The sequence below is a fragment of the Phoca vitulina genome, unplaced genomic scaffold (assembly GCF_004348235.1).
Source record: "Phoca vitulina isolate PV1807 unplaced genomic scaffold, GSC_HSeal_1.0 scaffold2, whole genome shotgun sequence".
Lineage (NCBI taxonomy): Eukaryota > Metazoa > Chordata > Mammalia > Carnivora > Phocidae > Phoca > Phoca vitulina.
Genome location: NW_022589705.1, coordinates 76,712,314 through 76,737,235, shown reverse-complemented (window position 1 = coordinate 76,737,235; position 24,922 = coordinate 76,712,314). Strand labels below are relative to the sequence as shown.

General features: G+C 41.0%; 2 protein-coding genes across 5 annotated transcripts in view; one reads left to right on the top strand and one right to left on the bottom strand.

Moving 5' to 3' along the window:
- The window catches only part of ZBTB8A (zinc finger and BTB domain containing 8A), a 61,065-nt gene that overhangs the window by 15,659 nt on the left and 20,484 nt on the right, over positions 1-24,922 (top strand). The gene's annotated exons all lie outside the window — the stretch shown is intronic.
- ZBTB8OS (zinc finger and BTB domain containing 8 opposite strand) overlaps positions 15,421-24,922 on the bottom strand; it is a 57,753-nt gene continuing 48,251 nt past the window's right edge. Inside the window, exons 7-9 of the transcript XR_004297569.1 lie at positions 23,381-24,362; positions 20,010-20,416; positions 15,421-19,633 (exon numbers count right to left, since the gene is read on the bottom strand). The gene's annotated coding sequence lies outside the window, so the exon portion shown is untranslated. The remainder of the gene's footprint in view (positions 19,634-20,009; positions 20,417-23,380; positions 24,363-24,922) is intronic.

The window sequence follows — 24,922 nt, the reverse complement described above, 5'->3', positions numbered from 1 at the left end:
GACTGAAATAGACATATTTTATCACCAACAAGCTTTTATTGAGAGCAAGTTATAGACCAGACTCTATCATAAAATAGAGATTAAAAAAAGAAAATGAGTATGACTCTACCTGGCTTTAAAGAGTTTACAGGAAAAGACAGATACACAAATTAGTGTTATAGATGTCGCAGTAAAGTTATGTAGAGTATAGTGGAGGCATGAGAAAGGCTGATAGCTCATCAGCTTGAGCCCCATGTCAAGATCAAATTCCAAAGAACAAGATACTAAAGCCTATTATTAGTTCGCATTGGAGTGCTTTCATTAAATTCATTATAGGATGTCCTTGACTTTGGAGGCAACATATAGGGAAAGTCACGTAAAGAACCTTTGTTAGTTCAGTAAGGACACTGGTGAGGATATTGATCGAGTGCCTCCGACATTCCAAACATTAAACTAAGGCCAGGCTTACACATAGACGTAGTCTATACTCATATGGATATTGCAGTGTCACAGGGAAACATATGTTAAAATAGACAGGTGCAGTCCAGCAATTGCCACAAAGTACATGTATATAGTACAGTATGTAGGAGATCGAAGCTAACATTAGCCCAAGGAAGTCAAGGAAAGTTTCCCAAGGGAGGCGCTGTTTGAGCTGACTCTGAAGGAGAAGCAAGAGCTTCTCAGATTTTTTTTTTTTTTTAAAGATTTTATTTATTTATTTGACAGAGAGAGACACAGTGAGAGCAGGATCACAAGCAGGGGGAGAGGGAGAGGGAGAAATAGGCTTCCCGCGGAGCAGGGAGCCCGATGCGGGGCTCGATCCCAGGACCCTGGGATCATGACCTGAGCCGAAGGCAGACGCTTAACAACTGAGCCACCCAGGTGCCCCAAGAGCCTCTCAGATTGAGAAGGATGGTTTTACTATAGCACAGGAACAACATGGACAAAAGGTTGGCGGCATGAAGGGTACCATGTGCCCGGGAATTGGCATCGTACCTAAGGACGGGAGGCGAGGTAGGTGGTAGAAGATGAGCATGCAGAGATTGGCAGAAGCAGGGTCCCAGAGAGTATTAAATCCAGTCATATAAATAGGGACTTTATCCAGTAGGCAGGAAGGAGCTATTAAAGAATTTTAAGCAGCAGAATCCAGAAAGATAACATACTTCAGGGTGGATTGAAGGGAGAAAGATAAAAGGCCAGGAGACCAATTAGGAAGTTTATTGTATTAGTTCAAATATTCTCTCTGATGACATTTAGCATCCTCATATAAGGATTCATGTAACAAATTCCTCCTAGAAGTTAGTGCCAGAAAAATGCTCATTTTTACTGGGGAAGTGATGTGAGCACTATATAAATCATTCGTTTCCCTGTTTTTTGTTTTTGCCTTGGATTCCAGGACAAATGGTATTAAATGTAAATGTACAGAAATCATCTCACCTCCATTTTAAATTTCTAATTTCTATTTTTATAAATATTGCATATGTATTTTATTTAAAACTACTTGAAATCGGGACGCCTGGGTGGTCCAGTCGGTTAAGCGTCTGCCTTCGGCTCAGGTCATGATCCCAGGGTCATGGGATCGCGTCCCGCATCAGGCTCCTTGCTTAGCAGGGAACCCGCTTCTCCCTCTGCCTGCCACTTCCCCTGCTTGTGTGCTCTCTCTCTCTCTCTTTCTCTGATAAATAAATAAAAATCTAAAAAAAAAAAAAACTACTTGAAATCATTTTTAAAAAGATAGATAATCACCTTGGAAAAGGTGGATGAATATAAAGAAAAAATAGAAATTCCTGAAATCATGCAGTCCCACCTCACCCCAAGTGCATTCATCCTAAATCAGTGACATTCTGCCTCTGCTACAACAGAAATATAGGACTCGTTACTTTGCAAGGGGGCAAATTCTGTTGTTGAACTGCTGAACCCGGTACTTCTCAATTTGTTTTACCAAGGCCCGTGGTAAGAAATGTATTTTACATCATGACCCAGTACACACATATTTGTGATTCTGCATGTTAATCTATCTGAAACAAAAAAATTCATGAAAGAATTCTTACTACTTGCAGTAAGCTCTAATATTTTAAATTCCATTTGTGTTCTTTAAATCCTAGTTGTCACCCACTAAATTGATTTCAAAACCCAGTAATGGATTGAGACAAGCAGAACGATAACTACTGACTTAATACTTAGCAAAGCTCAGTTTGCTTGCATGTAGCTATGAAGGCACTAGATCAGGACACCTGAGCTCAAAAAATCCCATTAAGTTCTCATTTCTAAAAAGCTGTTCTTTATTTTTGTTTTTTAAAGATTTTATTTATTTATTTGAGAGAGAGAGAATGAGAGACAGAGAGCATGAGAGGGAGGAGGGTCAGAGGGAGAAGCAGACTCCCTGCCGAGCAGGGAGCCCGATGCGGGACTCGATCCCGGGACTCCAGGATCATGACCTGAGCCGAAGGCAGTCGCTTAACCAACTGAGCCACCCAGGCGCCCTAAAAAGCTGTTCTTTAGATTGAGCTAAAATCTGGCTCCTGAAGTCCCATCCATTTGTCCGCTTTGCTTTTCAGAACCATCCTGAACGTTCATTCAATAAATACTGATTGAATAAATAAATAAATAAATAAATAAATACTGATTGAGCACCATGTGCCAGACATTCTGCTCTGTGGTAGGGATGCAGAGGTGAACAAAACAGAGTCCTTGCCCTTTGGGGGCTTACAAGCTAGCGATTGGTCCAGAGGATTTGTCTATTGGAGCGACTGAAAGAAGAATTCTGCTTCTTCTACCTAACTGCCCTTCAGTATTGGAAGACAACTCTCATGTCTCCTTTGAATCCTCTCCCCCAGTTTCTAGACCATGCCTCATAGGACATAGGACATAGTTTCTCTGACACTAGCCAGTGAGCTATAGTGAGCTGCATGCAGATGGGCTTGTCAAGGTAACCTCTGATGATGTGACACTGAAAGCAAGGACTTGTATAAAGTGGGAGGAAAGGAGATCTTCCAACCTTTCTAGACCAGGGTAAAGATTTCAGATTCCTTTCCAAATGGTGGTTTTGAGTAGAGGAATGCTATGCTCTGACTTAGGTTTGAGTAGATCCCTCTGGAAAAAGCAGAGACCATCCGGGAAGCTAATACAGTAGTCTCTGTTCTCAGGTGTTCTTTTATGATCCTCAGTAGGGTTTTGCCATTTTTGTCATAAACTTCCTGCATGCTTCTTATTAAAATATTTCATTTCAACTATTTTTGTGAAAGGGGTCTTCCACTGTATCTGCTAACTGCCTATTTATTTTTGTGTATTAATTTTATAAGTGGCTATCTTACCAGATTCTTCTGTTTCTAGGAGTTTTTATTTAATTGAGTTTATTAAGGTATAATTTACATTCAATAAAACGCACCCATTTGAAGTGTACAATTCAATGGGTTTTGACATATATTCGTGTGTAACAGTCACCATAAGTGAGATATAGAACATTTCCATCACCCAAAATTTCCCTTCTGTCTTTTTTTTCCCCCTTTATGCCTTTTTGTAGCTAAACCCCCCTATCTGTCTCACTCACAGTCCCAGACAACCATTAATCTCCTAATTCTGTCACTCTGGATTAGTTTCCCCTGTTCTAGAATTTCTTTTAACGGGGATCTCCCAGTATGTACTCTTTTGTGTCGGGCTTCTTTTGTTGAGGCTGACACTTTTGAGATTCATTCAGGTCATTGTGTGTATCCGAGGTTTGTTCCTTTCTATTGCTCAGTACTATTCCATGGTACGGATGTACCACAATGTAGCTATTCACCAACTGATGGACGTTTTCTTTCCAGTTGGGGGCTAGTATGAATGAAGCAGCTATGGAAATTCATGTGCAGGTCTCTTAGTGGACGTATGTGTTCATTTCTCTTGGGTAAATACTTAGGAATGAAATCGTCGGCTCAAAAGCAGGTATAACTTTATTAGAACTGCTGAACAGTTTTCCAGAGTGACTGATGGTCTCATTTCGTATTCCCGCCGGCAGTGGTGAGATCCGGTTTCTCCACATTCTTGACTACACTTGATACTGCCCATCTTTTTAGTTTTAGCCAGTATAGTATGTGTGTAATGACTTTTTTTTTTAAGATTTTATTCACTTATTTATTTGACAGAGAGAGGGAGAGGAGAGAGGGACAAGCAGACTCCACGCTGAGTGCAGAGCCCAAGGTGGGGCTCAATCCCACGACCCTGAGGTCATGACCTGAGCTGAAATCAAGGGTCAGAGGCTTAACTGACTGAGCCACCCAGGTGCCCCTGTATATAATGACATTTAATTGTGGCTTTAATTTTCATCTCCTGTATGAAGTGTATGAAGAATGATGTTAGGGACACCTGGGTGACTCAATTGGTTAAACATGGGACTCTTGATTTGGGCTCAGGTCATGGTCTCAGGGTCATGCAATCGAGCCCCTGATGAGGGTCTGCACTGGGCATGGAGCCTGCTTAAGATTCTCTCTCTGCCTCTCCTCTCCGTGCATGTGCCCACGCAAGCTCTCTTTCTCTCTCTCAAAAAAAAAAAAAAAAAAAAAAAAAGGAATGATGTCAGACATCTTTTCATGTGCTAATTTGTGTATCTTCTTTTGGGAAATATCTGTTCAGATCATTTGCCAATGTCATATAGTTTGTCCTATTATTGAGTTGTTTGATGTCTTTGTATATTCTGGATACAAGTCTTTTGTCAGATATATGTATTGCAAATACTGTATTCTAATTCATGGCTTGGCTTCTCATTTCCTTAATAGTATTGTTCAAAGTACAGAATTTGTCAAATTGTTTTTATGGCCCATGCTTTTTGTTTGCTAAGAAATCTTTGTCTAGGGCGCCTGGGTGGCTCAGTCGGTTAAGCGTCTGCCTTCGGCTCAGATCATGATCCTGGGGTCCAGGGACTGAGCCCCACATCGGGCTCCTTGCTCAGCGAGGAGCCTGCTTGTCCCTCTCCCTCTGCCTGCTGCTCTCCTTGCTTGTGCTCTCTCTCTCTGTCAGATAAATAAAATCTTAAAAAAAAAAAAAGAAATCTTTGTCTAGGGGTGCCTGGCTGGCTTGGTTGGAAGAGTGTGTCTCTCTTGATCTTGGGGTCATGGGTTCAAGCCCCATGTTGGGTGTAAAGATTACTAAAATAAATAAACTTTAAAAAAAAAGAGGGGTGCCTGTGTGGTGCAGTCTGTTAAGCTTCAGACTCCTGGTTCGGCTCAGGATGTGATCTCAAGGTCGTGAGATTGAGCCCCACCTCCGGCTCTGCACTGAGTGTGGAATCTGCTTGGGACTGTCTCTCCCTCTCTCTCTGCCCTCCACCCCCCGCCCGCTCTCTCTCAAATAAATAAATAAATCTTTAAAAAAAAAACGAGGGATGCCTGGGTAGTTCAGTTGGTTAAGCAGCCAACTCTTGATTTCGGCTCAGGTCATGATCTCAGGGTCGTGAGATTGAGCCCCATGTCAGGCTCTGCACTGAGTGTGGATCCTGCTTGAGATTCTCTCTCCCACTGCCCCTCCCCCTACTCACGCATTCTCACTCTCAAAAAACAAGAAAAGAAATCTTTGCCTACCCCAAAGTCCTGAAGATTTTCTCCTATATTTTCTTCTAGAAATTTAACTTTTACGTTTAGTTTTGTGATCCATTTTGAGTTTAAAATTTGTCTGTGGTGTAAAGTAAGGGTCAAGGTTCATTTTTTTTCCTGTAATGGATACCCAGTTCTGGCACTGTTTATTTGAAAATATTAGTATTTCTACATTGAGTTATTGTGGCACCTTTTAAAAAATTTGATAAAATTGATAATATATTTGTGTGTATATTTCTGGGCTCTCTTCTATTCCATTGACCTATGTGTCTATCCTAATGTTAATACTACACTGTCAGGGAGCCTGGGTGGCTCAGTCGGTTGAGGATCCTACTCCTGATTTCACCTCAGGTCATGATCTCAAGGTTGTAGGATTAAGCCCCAAGTAGGGCTCTGTGCTTAGCATGGAGTCTGCTTGTCCCTCGCCCTCTGCTCCTTCCCCTGCCCCATCTCTAAAATAAATAAATAAATAAATAATCTTTAAAAAAATACTACACTGTCTTGGTCACTGTAGTTATATTAAATCTTAAAACCTTGTAAGGCAAGTCCCTTTTATTCTTCACAACATTGTTTTGGCTATTCTAGGTCCATTGCATATCCTATAAATTTTAGAATCAGCTTGGTAATTTCTACAAAAAGAAGCTTTTTGGATTTTGATTGAGATTACATGGATTCCATAGGTTAATTTGAATAGAATTGACATATTAACTGTTTTGGTCTTCTGATTCGTGTATATGGCCTGTCTCTCCATTTATTTAGATCTTTGACATTTCTCTCAGCCATTTTGTAGTTTTCAGTATACAGAGTTTGCATATATTTTATTAACTTGATCCTTAAGTGTTTCATGTTTTTTAATGTTTTAATGAATGCATTTTTTAAAATTTTCATTTTCTAATTGTTCATTCTTAACTTATACAAGTAGAATTAATTTTTATATGTTGACCTTATGTCCTGTGACCTTGTTAAATTCAGTTATTAGTTCTAGAAGAGTCTCTGTAGATCTCTGGGGATTTTCTATGTACATGATTTCTCTTGGGATTTACTTATTTGTACAATGAGTAAACAATGACAAACTTTTTTTCTTCCTTTTCACTCTCTTTTACTTCTTTTTCATTTCTTATTACATTGACCAAGACCCAGGTCAATGTTGAATAGAAGTGGTGAGAGCACGGATCTTTGCCCTGTTCCCTATCTTAGAGGGGAAAGCATTCAATCTTTTGCTTTTTGTAGATACTCTTTACCAGGCTGGGGAAGTTCCCTTCTGTTCCTATTTTGCTAGAGTTTTTATCATGAATGCGTGTTTTTTTTTTTTATGAATGCATGTTTAATTTTTCAAATGCTTTTTCTGCATCTATTGATTTATTGATCTATTTATTTATTCATTTGAGAGAGAGGAAGAGATAGAGCACGCGTGCACATGGGCAGGGAAGAGGCAGAGGGAGAGGGAGAAGCAGACCCCCCAATGAGCAGGGAGCCCGTCGTGGGGCTCCATCCCAGGACCCTGAGATCAATGACCTGAGCTAAAGGCAGCCACTTAACCGACTGACCCACCCAGGCACCCCTCTGCATCTATTGATAATCATTTTTTTTTCTTATTTATTCTGTTAACATTGTGAATTGCGTGGATTGATTTTCAACTGTTAAACTATCTTGCATTCCTGGAGTAAAACTTAGTTGTTGTTGTCTTTTTATATATTTGATTTGCTAATATAATGTTATGCATTTTTTGTGTCTGTGTTTACAAAGGATATTATTCTGTAGTTTTCTTTTCTTAGAGTGTCTTTGGTTTAGGTACCAGTATACCAGCCTCATAAAAAGAGTTGGGAAGTTTTCCTCCTTTCTTATTTCCTGAGTGTTTGTATGGGATGTGTATTATGTCTTCCTTAAATGTCTAATAGAATTTAACATTGAAGCCATTTGGGCGGAGTCTTTTTTGTGGGCAGATTTTAAAATTACATTTTTAATTTCTTTAATATTATATGTTCAGTTTCTTTAATTGATACCTGGCTGTTCAGACTTTTTATTTTTTCTTGTATCAGTTTTGACCATTTATATCTCTTAAGAAATGTGTTCATTTCAGGGTCGCTATGTGGCTCAGTCAATTAAGTGTCCAACTTTTGATTTTGACTCAGGTCATGATCTCAGGGTTGTGAGATTGAGTCCTATGTTGGGCTCTGTGCTGGGTATGGAACCTGCTTAAGATTCGCTCTCTCTCCCTCAGTCCTCCCCTCCCTCTCTCAAAAAAAAAAAAAAAGTTCATTTCATCTAAATTGTTGAACTATTGACAAAGAGTTGTTCATAATATTTTGGTTTTTTTAGATGTCTGTAGGATCTGTAATGATGTTTCCCTCTTTTATTCCTGATATTGGTAATTTTGCATTTTTTATTTATTTTTTGTTAATTGGTCAAGCTAGAGGTTGATAAATTTCATTGATATTCATATCAGTTTTATTACTATTGATCAATTTATTGATATTGATATAGAGAACTAGCTTTTGGTTTCATTGATTTTCTTTCATTTGCTCAGTTTCTATTTCATTTATTTCTGATCTTGTCTTTAATTATTTTCTTCCTTTTCCTTATGTTGGGTATAATTTGATCTCCTTTTTCTAGCTTCTTATGTAGAAACTTAACTCACTGAGTCTTAGAACTTTTCTCTTTTTTAATATAAGCATTTGAAGCTATACATTTTCCCCTAAACATTGCTTTAACTGAAAATAACAAATTTTGATATATTGTTTCATGCACTTCAAAACATTTTCTAATATTGCTAGTGATTTATTTTATACATAGGTTATTTAGAAGTTTAATCTTCAATTTCCAAATTTTGGGGGATTTTCATTTGCTATCGATGTCTAATTTAATTTCATATGGTCAGAGAATATACTTTATATGATTGCAATCCTTTAAATATATTAAAAGTTGTTTTATGGCCAAGCCTATAGTCTGTCTTGGTAAATGTTTGAAATGCACTTAAAAAGAATGTATATTTTGCTGCTGTTGTGTAGAGTGTTCTATAAATATCAATTTGGTCAAGTTGGTTGATAGTGTTGGCCAAGTGTTTTATACACTTATCAATTTTTCCATCTATTCCTTCTATCAATTACTGAGGAGTGTTGAAATATACAACAATAAATATGAATTTCAGTATTTCTCTTCACTTCTGCCAGTTTTTGCTTTCCGTATTTTGAACCTCTGTTATTAGGTACATAGATACTTTTGGCTATATTTTCTCAGTGAATTAATATTTTTATAATTATAAAATCTTTTTAGCTCTAGTATTGTCTTGAGCCTACTTTGTCTGATATTAATATAACCATCCATCTCTCTTACAGTTAGTGTTTTCATGGTATCCTTTTTACATTTATTTACTCTTAACATCTGTTATCTTTATATTTAAAGTGAATTTCTTGTAGATAGCACATATTTGGTCATTTTTCATCCAGTCTGATAATCTTTTTAAGTGGAGTTCTGAATATTTGCATTTAATGTAATTATAAATATAGTTGGATTTAAATGTACCATCTTCCTGTTTGTTCTTTATTTATATCATCTGATTTTGTTTCTTTCCTGCTCTTTTCTGCCTTTTCCTTATCCTGCCTGGATAAAGACTATTGAGTAATTTTTGTATTCTCCACTTTATCTCCATTTTATCTCCAGTGTTGGCTTATTAGCTTAAACTCTTTGTTTTACATTTAATGGTTGCTCTAGGGGTTACAACACTCATTTCCCTCATCACAGTATGCATTTATCACTCATCACATATCACACCACTTCATATATACCAGGGGTTGGCAAACTACAGTCTTCAGGTCAAGTCCAGATCCCTACCTGCTTTCATAAGTAAAACCACAACCATTCATTTATGTGTTGTTTATGGTATATTTTTGCTACAGTGGCAGAGTTGAGTTGTTGCAATGGAGACCATTGGCCTGTAAAACCTAAAATATTTACTATCTTGCCTTTTACAGCAAAAGTTTGCAAACCTCTGATGTATAATGTATTTCTATTTCTCATCTTTTCTTCCAATACTTTTTCTGCTTCTGTCTTTTCCAGAACCTCAATTACAAACATATTAGACCATTTAATATTGTTCCACATGTCACTAAGGCTCTGTTCATTTTTTATCATTCTTTTTTTTTTACATCAAATAATCCATCGCTATGTCTTCACATTCATGGATTATTCTTCTGCAGTTCATAACCTGCTATTATTAAGCCCATCTAGTGAATTTTTAATTTCAGATATGGTATTTTTTGTTTCTATGAATTGTACCTGATTGTTTTTAATATCTTCTATTTCTCTATATTCTTCATGTTTTTCTTTAAATTTTGAATATATGTATAATAACTTTTTACATCTTTGCTAAGTCTAGCATTCATTTCTGAATCTATTGACTAATTTTTCTTCTGATTCTAGCATGACTTTTTTTTTCACATGTCTAGTACTTTTTGATGGGATGATGGACAAAGTAAACATGTGTTTTTGAGTGTCTGAATTTCGTGTCTTTAAAGACTTTGAATTTTTGGTTTACTTGTTAGTTAAGTTGCTAAGGGATCAGCTTGATGATTTAAGGCCTGTTTTTGAGTTTAGGGGACAGTTCTAGAATGATCTTTACTGTTGAGTTAGGTTAGTCCTTCTACTAAGGTGTTACTGTTCTGGGTTCTCTATTTAATGCCCTGGGTGTTCAGTGAAGAATTCTTACTCTGGCTGGTCAAAACATAATTGTCTCTTAACTCTCCATGAGCTCTGGGAATTTTTCTGCTTAGACTTCTTCTCTTTACTCAGACTCTTGAAGTTTCACACTACACGTACGGATTAGTGTTTAGCACAGACTTAGAATATTTCTATACAGATTTATTGACCCCATTGCCTGTGTGGTTGTCTGCTCTGGTACTTGACCCTACAACTTCCAGGTATCTCAGCCCCCATCCCCGACCTCTGCATTTTTTTTTTTTAATAGGCTCCACACCCAACATGGGGCTTGAACTCACAACCCTGAGATTAAGAGTCCCATTCTCCATGGACTGGCCAGCCCGACACCCCTGTTCAGTCCCTTTTGATTTCCCCTTCCTGTATCACAGTCCAGAAAGCCAAAGTGATTGGCTTACCTCGTTTGATTCTCAGAGATCATAGTCTCACTTTTCCTGTTTTTATTGTCTAAAAACATTTTTTCATGTGTTTTTTTTTCAGTTTTCTAATTGTTTATAGCAGAATGCCAAGTCTAGTACCAGTTATTCCAACATGGCAAAAGCCCAAGAATTTTACTTTAGAAAATAGTTTTCTAATTTTACTTTTGCACTTTTTTTTAAAGTAGTCTTCATGCCCAGCATGAGCCCAATGTGGGGCTTGAACTCATGACACTGAGATCAAGACCTGAGCTGTGACCAAGAGTCAGACACCCAACTGACTGAGCCACCCAGGTGCCCCGACTTTTACATTTTAAAGATACATAATATCACCTGCAATAACAATAACTGTTTCATCCTTTCCAATATTCATATTTTATATTTAATTATCTTGCCTAATTCATTGGCTAGTACATCCAGGACAGTGTTAAATAATAGTATTGACATTTTCCTGGTATTTTTCCCTAAGGGTAGATAGGAAAGCACTTTAAAGAGATAACATTGGGAGTTAATGGAAGTATTGGAGGAAAAAGACACTCTCAAACGGTGTTGGTGAAGATATAAACTGATACAATGTTTTGGGAAGGTAATCTGCTCCCATTCAGCAACTCCACTTCTAGGAATGAGGTAATTTCACAAGTGCTGAAGGATCTGTGTGCAAAGGTGTTCGTTGCTGTATCATTTATAATAGCAAAAAATTGTAAAGTCATAACCCATGACCATGATTCAAATGAGAATAGAGGAATTATTAGATTTTAACTGACAGGATATGATAGTAAAAAATTGGGTATTGATTTGATGCTTCTCTAGCAATATTCCCGGGTGTCTTGTTTTGGCAGGTGTATGGCATAGCCCTGAGTATGTTCTCCTCCTGTTAGCATAGTGTCCTTGTTCGTCTGTGCTCTGGAGACATACAAGATCTCAGAAAAGGCTGGGTCTTTGGGCATAGAATGAGAATACGAAGGCCCCAATCTCTAACCACCTGATTTAGTCTTTTTTATATAAGTTCTGGATTTTGAAGTGGAATTTTGAAGCCCACTATTAGCCAGAATCTGGATTACATTAAACACGGAAGAAACTTCATTATAGACATAGCTCCTTGAGCATTAATTTATTAGAGTGCTCTTCACCTCTAAATATGTTCATATTTATACATTTGATACACTACTGAATTGTAGTTAATGCGTTTTTTTTTTTTTTTTAAGATTTTTTAATTTATTTGACAGAGAGAGAGATAGCCAGAGAGGGAATACAAGCAGGGGGAGTGGGAGAGGGAGAAGCAGGCTTCCCGCGGAGCAGGGAGCCTGATGCGGGGCTCGATCCCAGGACTCTGGGATCATGACCTGAGCCGAAGGCAGACGCTTAACGACTGAGCCACCCAGGCGCCCCAGTTAATGCGTTTTTAAAAGAACTGCCCAGCCAGTTCAATACAGTTAGCACTGATGAGAGCTGATTTCGCAGATTGTATGTTCCTGAATTTGAGAGGCCTCACTAATCTGTTTGTGTTCCTAGGCCATGGTCTCCCCTTCTGTCATTATTACATGTTCTGCTAAATGGTTTTGGCCCATAATGACTTATCACTGGTATGCAAGTGTTAAGGCTAAAGTTATATTACTTCAGATTTTAAAATGGATATTTTAGGGACACCTGGGTGGCTCAGTTGGTTAAGTGTCTGCCTTCAGCTCAGGTCATGATCCCAGGATCCTGGGATCAAGTCCTGCATTGGGCTCCTTGTTCAGCAGGCAGCCTGCTTCTCCCTCTGCCTGCCACTCCCCCTGCTTGTGCTCGCTCTCTTTGACAAATAAATAAATAAAATCTTTAAAAAAAAATAAAATGGATATTTTACAGTGGCTGGAGCCAGGGGAACACCTTCAAAAAACTTGTCAGCTATTAATTAGAGATTGGTGGAAGACTTCTTTTTTTTTTTTTTTTTTTTTTTAAGATTTCACCTATTTATTTGACAGAGAGAGACAGTGAGAGCAGGAACACAAGCAGGGGGAGTGGGAGAGGGAGAAACAGGCTCCCCACCGAGCAGGGAGCCCAATGTGGGGCTCGATCCCAGGACCCTGGTATCATGACCTGAGCCGAAGGCAGACGCTTAACGACTGAGCCACCCAGGTGCCCCAGTGGAAGACTTCTGACATCATGGAAAGTCCCATAAAGTTATTGTAGCCTGCAAAGAAATGATTCACAACTATGTACATGAACGAAACTGAAGGAAACTTTGCCTGCTAGGACTTCAGGGGATCTGAAGGAAAAAACAACTGCAACATAGCCACACCAGAGACTATGCTTTAGTGATATGATAACCTGAATTGCACTGAGTACATTAATGTTCCCATTTATGAAAATGTGTTCTCTCTGCTAAATAGAGTACTCTTGAATGGGCTCCAGTTGCAGCCTTGGAGATTGTCACAAATTAGGAATAAATGACTCTTGGTCACACATTATAGAAACTCAAATTTCAACAGAAAAGGAAATGTATTGGCTCTTATAATTACAAATCTAGAAGGAGCATTGGCTTTAGGCACTGCTAGATCCAGGAATTAGGATAATGTCTTCAGAACTCTCTAGAACAGTTTTTTTTTCCCTCTGGTAAATATTTTTATTGTTAGTTTTATCAGAAAAACTTGTATTATAGGCAATTTCTGATACAGTTTTGTCTGGCTTTCCACTGTGTTAACATCACTCTTAGGTGGGTTAATCACTTGTTGAAGGTACCTTTTTATAGTTCTAGGCTTTTATGATTCTTAAGGCCCATGTTCTCATGTAGTGAGAGCTTCACTCTCTAGCTTCCATGATACACCCTAAAGGAGGACTCAGACTGACCAGTCTGGTCATGTGTCCATGGGCTCAGCGAGGCTAAGGAATGAGCAGCACTACCAAGTTGTGGAAGGCAACTCCCAAAAGAAAAATAGGAATCCTATGCCGAGGAAGAGAAAGGGATGCTGTGCTCATGAAGACGACAGAGGTCCAAGTATAATAACAGAAATGGAAGGAGGATCATGTAGAAGTACCCCTGAAAGGTTATGAGTGACGTGACTTAATGCCTGTGATCTGATTTTTAAATATTCTGGGGAAAAAAAGTGGAGGCTGAGACAGATGGAAAATTAGCAAAACTGATCAGTGTTAAAGCTGGGTAGTAAATACGCAAGCATTCCGTATGTTACCTACTCTGCTTTGGTGAGTGTTTAAAATTCTGCTTAAAGAAGTTAAGGACAAAAATAAGTGCAGTTTCCAGTTGACGACGATTGTTTCTAAGAAAGAAAAGGTAAGAGAGACGCTGAGAGGAAAGATTACATGTCATTTGCCCAGAAGGGCAAGTCTCAGGATAGATCCTTTTCTTAGACAGCTGATTTATCTATTTTTGGTCCTAGAAATGTTATCAGTCAGGGTCTACTCAGGAAAACAGAAACCACTCTGGGTATTTCAAAGAGAGGGAATTGAATATATGAAATCGGTGCTGAAGGTCTAAGAAGGGCTAGAGCAGCAAAATGGAAAAGCGGGCCCAGGGGGAGCGAGAAGGATTCTAATCATACATCAGAAGCTGCTGTGCCCCTGACCTGGAGCTGGTAAGTCAGTGCTGGCTGCTGGGCAGTTGAGCTGCCGTCACAGTCAGCTCTGGGTCTGCCAAAGAGCTGCCGCTTCTATCAGAGATGGGAAGTCCGAAGGGTAGAGAGGCTGTGGAGTCCAGCATCACCCAGCCCTATAGCACTACCCAGCAACCGGCAGCCACTAGCAACTGCTGCATTGCTACTGCCCCGAACAGGAAACTTCTTTTCCTTTGACTGACTTCCTATCAGTGCTTCCTATTGATAGAATCGAACAGGAAGCCAGCTGCAAGGAAGGAAGCCTGGGAAATGTCATCTGTAGAATTCCAGTTCCATCAGTAGAGAGTAGAGCACGGCAGGTGTTGAGCGGAGAGACAACATGTAAATGACCAGCAGAGACCACCCTCTGGGCAACCTGGCATCTGTATATACCACTCTTCCCATATTTAAGATTCTTTTTTTTTTTTTTTTTAAGATTTATTTATTTTGACAGAGAGAGTGTGTGCGTGCGTATGAGCAGGAGGGGCAGAGGGAGGGAGAGAGAATCTCAAGCAGACTCCTTGCTGAGCGTGGAGTCCAACATGGGCCTCAATCTCACGACCCTGAGACTACCACCCAAGCAGAAACCAAGAGTTAGCGGCCCAACTGACTGTACCATCCAGGTGCCGCCCCATATTTAAAATTCTAAGCAAGGGCGCCTGGGTGGCTCAGTTGGTTAAGCGACTGCCTTCGGCTCAGGTCATGATCCTGGAGTCCCTGGATCGAGTCCCGCATCGGGCTCCCTGCTCGGCGAGGAGCCTGCTTCTCCCTCTAACCCTCCCCCCTCTCATGTACTCTCTCTTTCTCTCATTCTCGCTCTCTCAAATAAATAAATAAATCTTTAAAAAAATAAAATAAAATAAAATTCTAAGCAAATTCATGAGTCTGCTTTACATTATGTAACTATCCTTAGTATAAAAAAAAGATGCCCTCTCCCTCTCCCAAAATGGGAGATGTTAATTCCTCTTTTAGGTCAGTCATAATCAAATTTAATGGACTCGGGACACCTAGGTGGCTCAGTCAGTTAAGCGTCCAACTCTTGATTTCTGTTCAGGTCATGATCTCAGGGTTGTGAAATGGAGCTCCATGTCAGGCTCACACTGGGCATGGAGCTTGCTTAAGATTCTCTCTCTCTCTCCCTCTACCCCTACCCCCCTTAAAAAAATTTTTTTTAATGGAATCATGTGATGTTTCCCTGCTGGAAGTGTTCCTATCTTGGGAGCCAAGACCTTGGCAGGGAGAGAAAGCAAAGATTCTGTAAGTGGGTTATTAGAGGTAAAAGTGAAAACACTTCCATCCCTTGATTTCTAGAATTAAATATTCTAGCTATGGAAAAAATAGCATTATATATTGGTCAGTGGTTAAAAGCATATACCACATCCATTTGGATAGCACCCCTATTTCTCAGGGTATCATCTCTCAGTTGGGGTCATAATGGAATATTCAGTTGGTTATTCTACCATTTTATCAGGTGAGCTGCTTCTGGGTGGCAGAGTACATGGCAAGTTTCATGGCGGCCAGAGAAGGAGGCTGGCTGACAGCCACAGGTCGTCTTGTCCACCTGATTTCTGAAAGGCTCCTCTGTAGTGCGTCCCCTTTATTAAACATTGACACGAGCACTAAAACTTTATACTCTGTGCCCACTCCAAGAGGTATATCCACCTGTCTTTCCCCCACATGCCTCTTCCTCACATGGCCACCAGTCCTTCTATTCATTTCTTTCTAAATCCTTAATTGTTTGGCCAACTTGTTAGCCATTGTCCACGATCAAGGTAAAATCTATGCCTGTGTCTATCTCTTTGTCCATGCAAAGTGGACAGTCAGATGCTCACTGGGGAGATTTCCTTTACTAGTGTCTTTCGGGGACACTCCTGATTGGAGTTGGGATGTTTCTGCCATCCATTTCCAGCTGCTGCCAGCATATTGTGCAGAACCATCTGTAAATCAGGCTTTAACTGTTTCTTCCTCAGTCAGCTAGTTTAGGGAACTCAACAACCATATGTGTGAGTGGAGGAAAGGCAGCAATGCACCAGGAGTAGGAGCTGTGGCATGTGCCCCTGCTCATGAACTTATTTGTGGTTTCAGGACCTGGTCAGTCCAATCTTGTACATAGCATTTCATCTTGGTGATGGGGCGCTGCTGCACATGGCCAGATGTATAATTTGGTGCATCAGTAACACCCATGATAGGCAACTCAGGCATAGCCACTTGATGTCCGTGATCAGGCATCAAACTCTAATACGAGGGCCTGGTGGCATTCCAAAAGCTCTTTTTCAAAAGGAGAATAGTTATCTGCTAGAAAGGTGTGATGGTTAATTTTATGTGTCAATTTGACTGGTCTACAGTGTACCCAGTACTTTGGTCAAACATTCTGAGTGTTTCTGTGAGAATGATTTTGAATGCATTTAACATTTAAATTGATAGGAAAGCAGATTGCCCACCCCAATATGGGTGGGCCTCATCCAATCAGTTGAAGGCCTGAATAGAACAAAAGGCTGATCTTCCCCCAAGGAAGAGAGTATTTCCTCCTGCCTGACTACCTTGAGCTGGGACATTGGATTTTCCCTGCCTTTGGACTCAGACTGAAACATTGGCTCTCCTGGGGTCTCAAGCCTGCCAGCCTTCAAACTGGAACTCGTCCCATTGGCTCTCCTGGTTCTCAGGGCTTCAGTCTTGGACTGGAACCACACTGTCAGCTTCCCCAGGTCTCCCGCTTGCCAACTGCAGATTTTTGGACTTATTACCCTCCAGAATCATTTGAGCCAATTCCTTGTAATAAATCATATATGCATTCTATTGGTTCTGTTTCTCTGGAGAACCCTAACTAATACAAGAAATATTGAATTTTCTCTCAAATTCTAAGGGCTATGATTCCCCTGTTGCTGGTCGTAGGCTCCATACAGCATCCCCTGTTTCCCACAAACCTCTAACACCACTGGAGTTGCTGTGTCATTAGACCTATGAAGCAGAACAACCTCCGCTGTAGCCTAGACCTTGTGCAGAATCTTTTCTTGCTCTGGGCCACAGTTAAAACTCGCCATCTTGTCTAATCCCAACTTGTTCCAGATCGTGGGACCCCTAAAAATGTCAACAAGGAGACGGGACCCTCAATCTTCATGGTCTTTGTCTTCTACCTTCTGGCATGCGTTTGTCTTACTAAGGTATCAAGGATAGTGGCTGTGTTCTGCTCATTTTGCCCAGTCAGCATGGTATCATCAAGTGTGATGTCCCTGACAGGTAAAAGCAAACTGCTGCTCATGCTTCTTGCTAATCCATACAGAGACAAAAACATCTCTCCAAGCCAATGGCTGTCTTCCAGGTGCCAGCTACTATGTTGATTTGTTCCAATGGAAAGCATCTGGAAAACAGCTACAATTAGAATTACTCATCGTTGATTAAGGACACTGTAATCTACAGTCAGTCTCCAGGACCCATCCACCTCCTACAGAGGCCAAATGGTGAATTAAATGCAAAAGCGATAGGAATCACCACCCTAACATCTTTGAAGCCTTTGCTGCTGGCACTAGTCTCTGCATATCCCCTAGAGAGGCAGTATTGGTTTTAATTTATCCTGGTAGGGAGAGGAAGTTTGTTCCTTCTTACTGTAATAGCCCTCACACCATGATCAGGGAGCAAATGTGGGGCTTCTGCCAGTTGCTAAGTAGGACTTTTTGGAACTATACTTTAGAAACTGGGGAAATTGCCATAGGGTGAGATCAATTCAGGCCAGAACCTCATTTATCACTTGACCTCAATAAGCCCCTCCCTTGACTGGTGGGTCACAATGGTGTTCTGGGTATCCAGGGATTAACACCAATTCAGAACCAATATCTGGCAATCCCTGGAAGGTCCAGATAGTTCCCTTTCCCAGTCTTCAGTCACCTTACTGCATGGTTTCATTTACATTCATTTAGTAATGACTTACTAGGACATTATTTCAGGTCTCTTTGAGGAAGACATGAAGGAAATGTTCTAGTATGTACTTGTGGTAGTATAGTACTGCTTTGATCAAAGGTTCAATAAACCCAGTTCTGTAAATTGGTTTAGGTCTGAAGTGTATATGACAGGCTGTCATGCTCCAATATGGCAAACCAGGTCAGAGTCATGCTCAAGGGACCTAGAGTTTTTGGTTGTTTTTGCTTTTGTTTGTCAGTTGGATTTTTTTGGTTATATAGATCAATTTAATACTTTAGTAAGCTGTTCATCTAGATAATTCCTAGAGACAACATGATCAACTAGCCATCACCAAAGATCCGCCCATGTTGTATATATATGGTAATTGCATACACATTGTCTCTGGCATTTAACCACTATCACTTGGCCTTTGCCACCCTGGGACCTCATCATCCCCATTTCAGTGAAGACATCTCCCTTTGTGCCATTTCCATCCTATAGATGACAGCCACAATATCTTAGTGAAGGAAGTATCCTCTGGACATCTAGGTTTCTTCCTCCACATTATCCCAGAACTTCTGGCATCTCAACTTCACTGAATATAGTCCACCCTTGAGTTCCAGTTGTGGTCTGCCCATGAAACAAATTTTTAGAGCCATACCCAAGTGTTTGAACTAACACATAAAATCCACAATCTCTGGTAAGTGCACCCCCAGCAATAAATCCAGCCTGTTGCAACATTGTTATCCCTCAGAATCCATTACTAAACATATTCCCATGTTTGTGCCAAGGTGAATTAGGAAAGTCTTGCAATATTTTATGTATAAATTATCTCCTCCCATGTGATACTTTTTCATTATCCCCTTGGGAAATGCTGATTCTGGTTATGGTCTGGTGGCAATGAGGGTTGGTGAGGTGTGTCTGGAGGAAAATTGGCATCCCCTTGCAAGGTCATTGCCTCCGGTGTGTTATTACAGAGTCTTCAAGCAAGGAAAGGCTAGTTTCCCCAGACAGAGGAGAGGCTGCTCCCTGGCAAGGGGGAGACTCATGGGAATGTAGAGGCTCAAGGTTCTCAGATCGTCGGAATCTATTCAGATGTTCCCATTCCAAGTCTCAGGGTCTCCTTCACCATCAATACCCATCACATAAGAGACTTGGTCAGATGTAAGATCAACTTATATTGTAATTTTACAACCCGCACAATTACATTTAGTGTCTAAGTTTTAGCTCTGTCCATCCTGTGGCTTCATAGAGGTTCCTATAGGGCCTGTGTCAAAGTTCTCTGGTTTTCTAATGGTGACTTGAGCTGGGTTTAAATCTTGGAGCTTATCATTTCCTTTCTGTAAGTGCCCCAGTACAGTCAGAAGCAGCTCACCTGATGAGGATGAGTCCTTGTAGTCATCATTATAAACGTCATGGTCAAATACAGCAGCCCCTCAGTCACCCAGAGTGTTGCCTTCAATAGGACTTCACCCTAAGCAAAGGTTGAGAAGTAATCATAATGCCACTACATGACACGGATTACCAGCGTTTCCATTCTTCAGTGGCCATCATTCTGTTCAAGCTCAAAATAGTCAGCAAACCAATCCCCAAGCCCTACTTTGGAGAGTCTATTTCCTGGGATCTTTTCTGTTATCAAGATTATATAGTAAGAGTCCTATCCAGACAACAGAAGCCATTCTAGATATTCCAGACAAAGATAATTTAAGACTGGAAGTTATACAAGTGTGGGAAGGTGTGGAAGAGCACAGATGAGGATGGGGGCTGGAGGAACAAAAAGAAAGAAGGGAATGAGACCCAGGATCACAAGCTGCTAATGGCCCTTGAAACTGGAGCCCACGAGCACGTACCTCCTGCTGTACTTTTGGAGACACAGCCAGTCCTGGATCCGCTGAAGAGGTACCACTTTGATCAGAGCTGGAACCACCAGAAAGATTCTGCATCTGCTTGAGCTGCTGTAGTCCCCAGTAAGGCCGGCCTGCTGCTATCCGGCAACCACCAGCAAGGGGGAGAGCTAGAGCGGGAAGTTTCCCTCTTCCTCTGGTCCTCTGAGTCCCATTTTCCATATCCTTCAGGAAGCCAGCTGGTGAGAGGTCCTGGGCCATGTAGTTTGCAGCCTCTCAGCCCCATCAGAACAGAGCAGAATATAAAAAGGCAGTTTGGGGGCTTAAAAATAATAGGTAAATAACCGATACAGAAAACAAAATCAGTTGCCTTGGTTATGAGGGCGCTGCTTCCTTACAAGGGCCAAGAAAAACTTCTCAGCCATAGATGGGTAGGTTAAAGAAAAATGGCAGCTTCTCCTGCCTGTCAATTGCTATAGTCTACCAATGAAGCAGTTTCCCCATTACAAATCTCTTAAATATTTACTATCACTATGTTGTAAGCTGAGCTCATGCTATTATACTTTAATCTTGTGATTTAAGTGGAAAGTATAAATCAGAATAGATTAAAAATCAGATACACTTAAAAAAAAAAAGATTTATTTATTTATTTTGGAGAGAGAGCACAGGGGCGAGGGGCAGAGGGAGAGAGAGAATCCCAAGCAGACTCCCTGCTGAGTGTGGACCCAACCTGGGGCTTGATCTCATGCCTTGAGATTACGATCTGAGCCGAAATCAAGAGTCAGTCAGTTGCTTAACCAACTGAGCTACCCAGGCGCCCCATCAGATACACATTTTTATATTAACTACTGTAATTCTATCATATTTCCCATATCCTCATCATTTTCACTAATAATGCTATTTTATTAGAGATCAAAGGCATCTGAAATGAACTCTGATATCATCTCCCTAGAGATCAGTACACTTCTTCATCCTCTCTTCCTGTTGCAAAGAAGAAGGTACCCTCTCCTCCTACCCCTCACTAATCCTTTCCAATGATAACCATTTTAGTGTGTTCTCAATCTCATTCCTCCCTGCTTTATCTGGAAATTTATTTCTTCAGGTACTTTTTCTTTCCAAAATATTCAAATTCCTCTTCAGTGTTGACCATACCTCCCCTTACTATCACCGTCTCCCTTATTCTTTCCCTCCCCAGCAAAATTCCCTGAAAAGCGTTGTGGGTACTTGTTCCTCTCATCCCGTTTTCCCTGAAGCCCACCCTAACACAGACACGCACACGCACACAGATAACAGGTGCACACACGCTCCGCCCCACGCACACACACACCACACACATGCACACACACACACGGACGCACACACCACTAATACATCCAGTGGTTGACTCTTAGTCCCTGTCTTACCAAAGCAAACACGGCTGATCACCTCTTCTCCTTGAAACACTTTCTTCACTTCCAGGATGTCTTCCTGGCTTTTTGGTTTTCCTCAGGTATCTGTCAGAGGGCCAGGGGCTCACCTCTGTTGCACGTGGCCTGCCTCCTTTGGTAGTCACATCTAGTCTCTTGACTTTAAATACCATCCAAATGCTGATTCCCAGTCTCACATCCCCAGCCTGGATCTATTTCCTCAACTCTACTCATATATCCAACCGCCCACCCTTTATCTCTTGCTGGATGGATAACAGGACACATGAACCTTGTCCAAACTTGAGCTGCAGAGACCAGTCCCCACAGGTTCCTCTCCTAGTCTTTCCCATTTCAGCAGACAGGACCTCCGCTCAGCCAGTACTCACACCGTACACCCTGGGGTCACCCTTGTTTGTTCTCTGGCTTTCCCTGCCGTGTGTGTGTTACCTCGTCGTGGTCCTGCGTGTGTGTCCACTTGAGTGTGAATTGCCTTTTCCCTTTTATCTCTCGGAGTTTTTTCATTAAGCTCTTAAACTTATTCTTAATCCTATCTTGGAATTATAGCCTCCTTTTCAGGGCTGGAGTATCTGGCCCTGGGAATTCAGCTGCCAGTGGGTATTTCACTTTAGGGAATAGTCCTGTGACTGCCCTTCGACACGGTCTGCTGCTGGTCATTCCCCCAGGCCTCAGCCTTCTTCAGAGCGCCTCTGTTTCTCCTTCCGCTTGTCAAAGGCAGTGCTCAGGTCTCTCCAGTCAGGAGACAATTTCCCACTTGGCTTTCATTGTTAAACATCCTCCCACTCCCTATCAACTCTCAGGAGCCTGTTTAAATTTGCACACAGTGACTACTCTTTGTAACACTTAACAATACTGATACTCACTTAGAACGTCTATAAATTGCTTGGAAAGCGAATTCTTATTGAAACTTAAACTAAAAAAAAAAAAAAAAAAAAAAAAAAAAAAACTCCAGGGCGCCTGGGTGGCTCAGACGGTTAAGCGTCTGCCTTCAACTCAGGTCATGATCCCAGAGTCCTGGGATCGAGTCCCACATCAGGCTCCCTGCTCTGCGGGGAGCCTGCTTCTCCCTCTGCCTCTCTCTCTCTCTCTCATAAATAAATAAATAAAATCTTTAAAAAAAAAAAGTTCCATTTTTCCACCAAGGAATTAACTTTTCACTAAAACTTTTAAGAACAGAGTTAGCGTTTTTATAACACTTTCGCATCTGAAGAAGAATGGGCACTGTCTTGGACATCAATTAATCATTTCTCTATGAAACCAACCTTGATTCCTTTCAGAGTTAGGAGATTTTAAAGAAAAGTTGCACTAATAATTAGATGAAAGTTATCAAAGAATTCAGAATCTAACTTCTAAATTGGGATTCTCTGCTTACAAACAAAAGGAAAGCCAACTCATATTGGCTTAAGAAGAATGACATTTATTGGGTCAGGTAACTGAAAAGTCCAAGGGTAGATATAGCCGAAGGCATGGCTGGGACTAGCGCTGGGGTTGGCAAAAGGCGACCTGTGGCTATTTTTGTAAATAAAGCTTTATTGGAACACTGCCATACCCATTGCTTCTCCTATTGTCTGTGGCTGCTTTCATGCTACAGTGGCAGAATTGAGGAATATAGTGGTGAAGCTGAGGAGTTGTGAGAGGGACCTCTGGCCCACTATGATGTGTGGGTTTTTCCTACAAATGAAGCAATTCTCCAACACTAATTCAACTCAGTTCTGACACTGTCTACGTGGAGATGGCTTCAGATTCGCAGGTTAAGGGCTCAGTCCCACAAGCCTGCCTCCACTTAGGTGCCCATCACTAATCCAGGTTGTCACCACCTGTGCTTCTGACCGACGCCATAATCAGAGGACCCCCTCCTTGGGTTCGATTAGTTTGCTAGAGTGGCTCACAGAGCTAAGGAAACCCGTTTACTCACTAGATGACCAGTTCATTACAAAAGATATTAAAGGATACAGATGAACAGCCAGATGAAGAAATACATAGAGCCAGGTCCCAAATGCAGGAACATCTGTCCCATGGAGTTTGGAGCCAGCAGGTGGATGCATTCTGGTTCACCCACCTGGAAGCTCTCAGAACCCTGTCCTTTTGGGGGTTTATGGAGGCTTTGTTACGTAGGTGTGATTGATTAAACCATTGGCCATTGGTGACTGATTCAACCTCCAGCTCCTCTCCTTTCTCCAGAGGTCATAGGGAGGGACTGAAAGTTCCAACCCTCTAGTCTAATAAATCTAATCTAATGGTTGGTTTCCCTGGCACACCCCACCATCTTAGGGGACTTCCAAGAGTCACCTCATTAACGTAAACTCAGCTGTGGTTGAATGGGACTTATGGTAAATAGCAAGATACCCATAGCACCTTTATGGCTCTGAAATGACTTGAGAAACTGAGGATGAAAGACCAAATATTAGAACAAAAGATGGTCTTATTGCTCTTATTGCTTAGGAAATTACAAGGGTTAGGGGAGCTCTGGGCCAGGAACCATAGGCAAAGTCCAAAATATATATTTATTATAAATAATAATCTCATACCTACAAGCCCTAAAATATTTCCTGTCTGGCCCTTTACAGGGGAAAAAAAAAAAAAATGACCAACCTAGGGAACAAAATGATGTCAATAGGATTTGGCCTTCCTCTGTTTCTCGTCTCTGCTTTCCTCAGGGTTGGTCCTTTCTCATGTAGGCTCTGTCATGGTAGTAGTACATCCACAATAGAGAGCTCCAGGCTTACATCCTCACAGGATTCCTCTTCTTTTCTGGTTGCTCCAATAAAAATGCTAGGTTCACTTTAATTGAACCTCCTTTGCTTGCCTTGTTTGGTGCGTCCATCCCCAAGCCAGTAACTGGCTGTGGGAATGCAGTGCTCTGATTTGTCAGGTCTGGGTCACAGGTTGGCGTCTGGAGTGATGAGTTGAGTCAGTATCTCCCAAAACCTAAGAACTGAAAGAAGTGATGGGGTGATCCTCTTAAGAAAAGTTGGGGCGCAATTACCAGAAAAGGATATTGAGTGAGAAGAGGGAGGAGTCAGAATAATGAGTAAACAAAAGGGAAATTGTATAACAGGCTGGCAAACAAAAACCTCCCCTGAAAGAATTAAAATAACAGCTTTTTAACAACTGAGCCACCCAGGCGCCCCTGCTAAAATAACAGCTTTTTAAATAGCTACAGCTTCGGGCGCCTGGGTGGCTCAGTTGGTTAAGCGACTGCCTTCGGCTCAGGTCATGATCCTGGAGTCCCAGGATCGAGTCCCGCATCGGGCTCCCTGCTCAGCAGGGAGTCTGCTTCTCCCTCTCCCGCTCCCCCCTCTTGTGCTCTCTCTCTCTCTCAAATAAATAAATAAAATCTTTAAAATAAATAAATAAATAGCTACAGCTTCTTCTGTTAATACAGAAATAAATACTTTTCCCTTTCACCAGTTCATTTTAAATCGAGATTTTAGGTTAACTATATGAAATTACTATTTCTATTGGTCAAAACAGTTGAATATTGGCAATTTCATG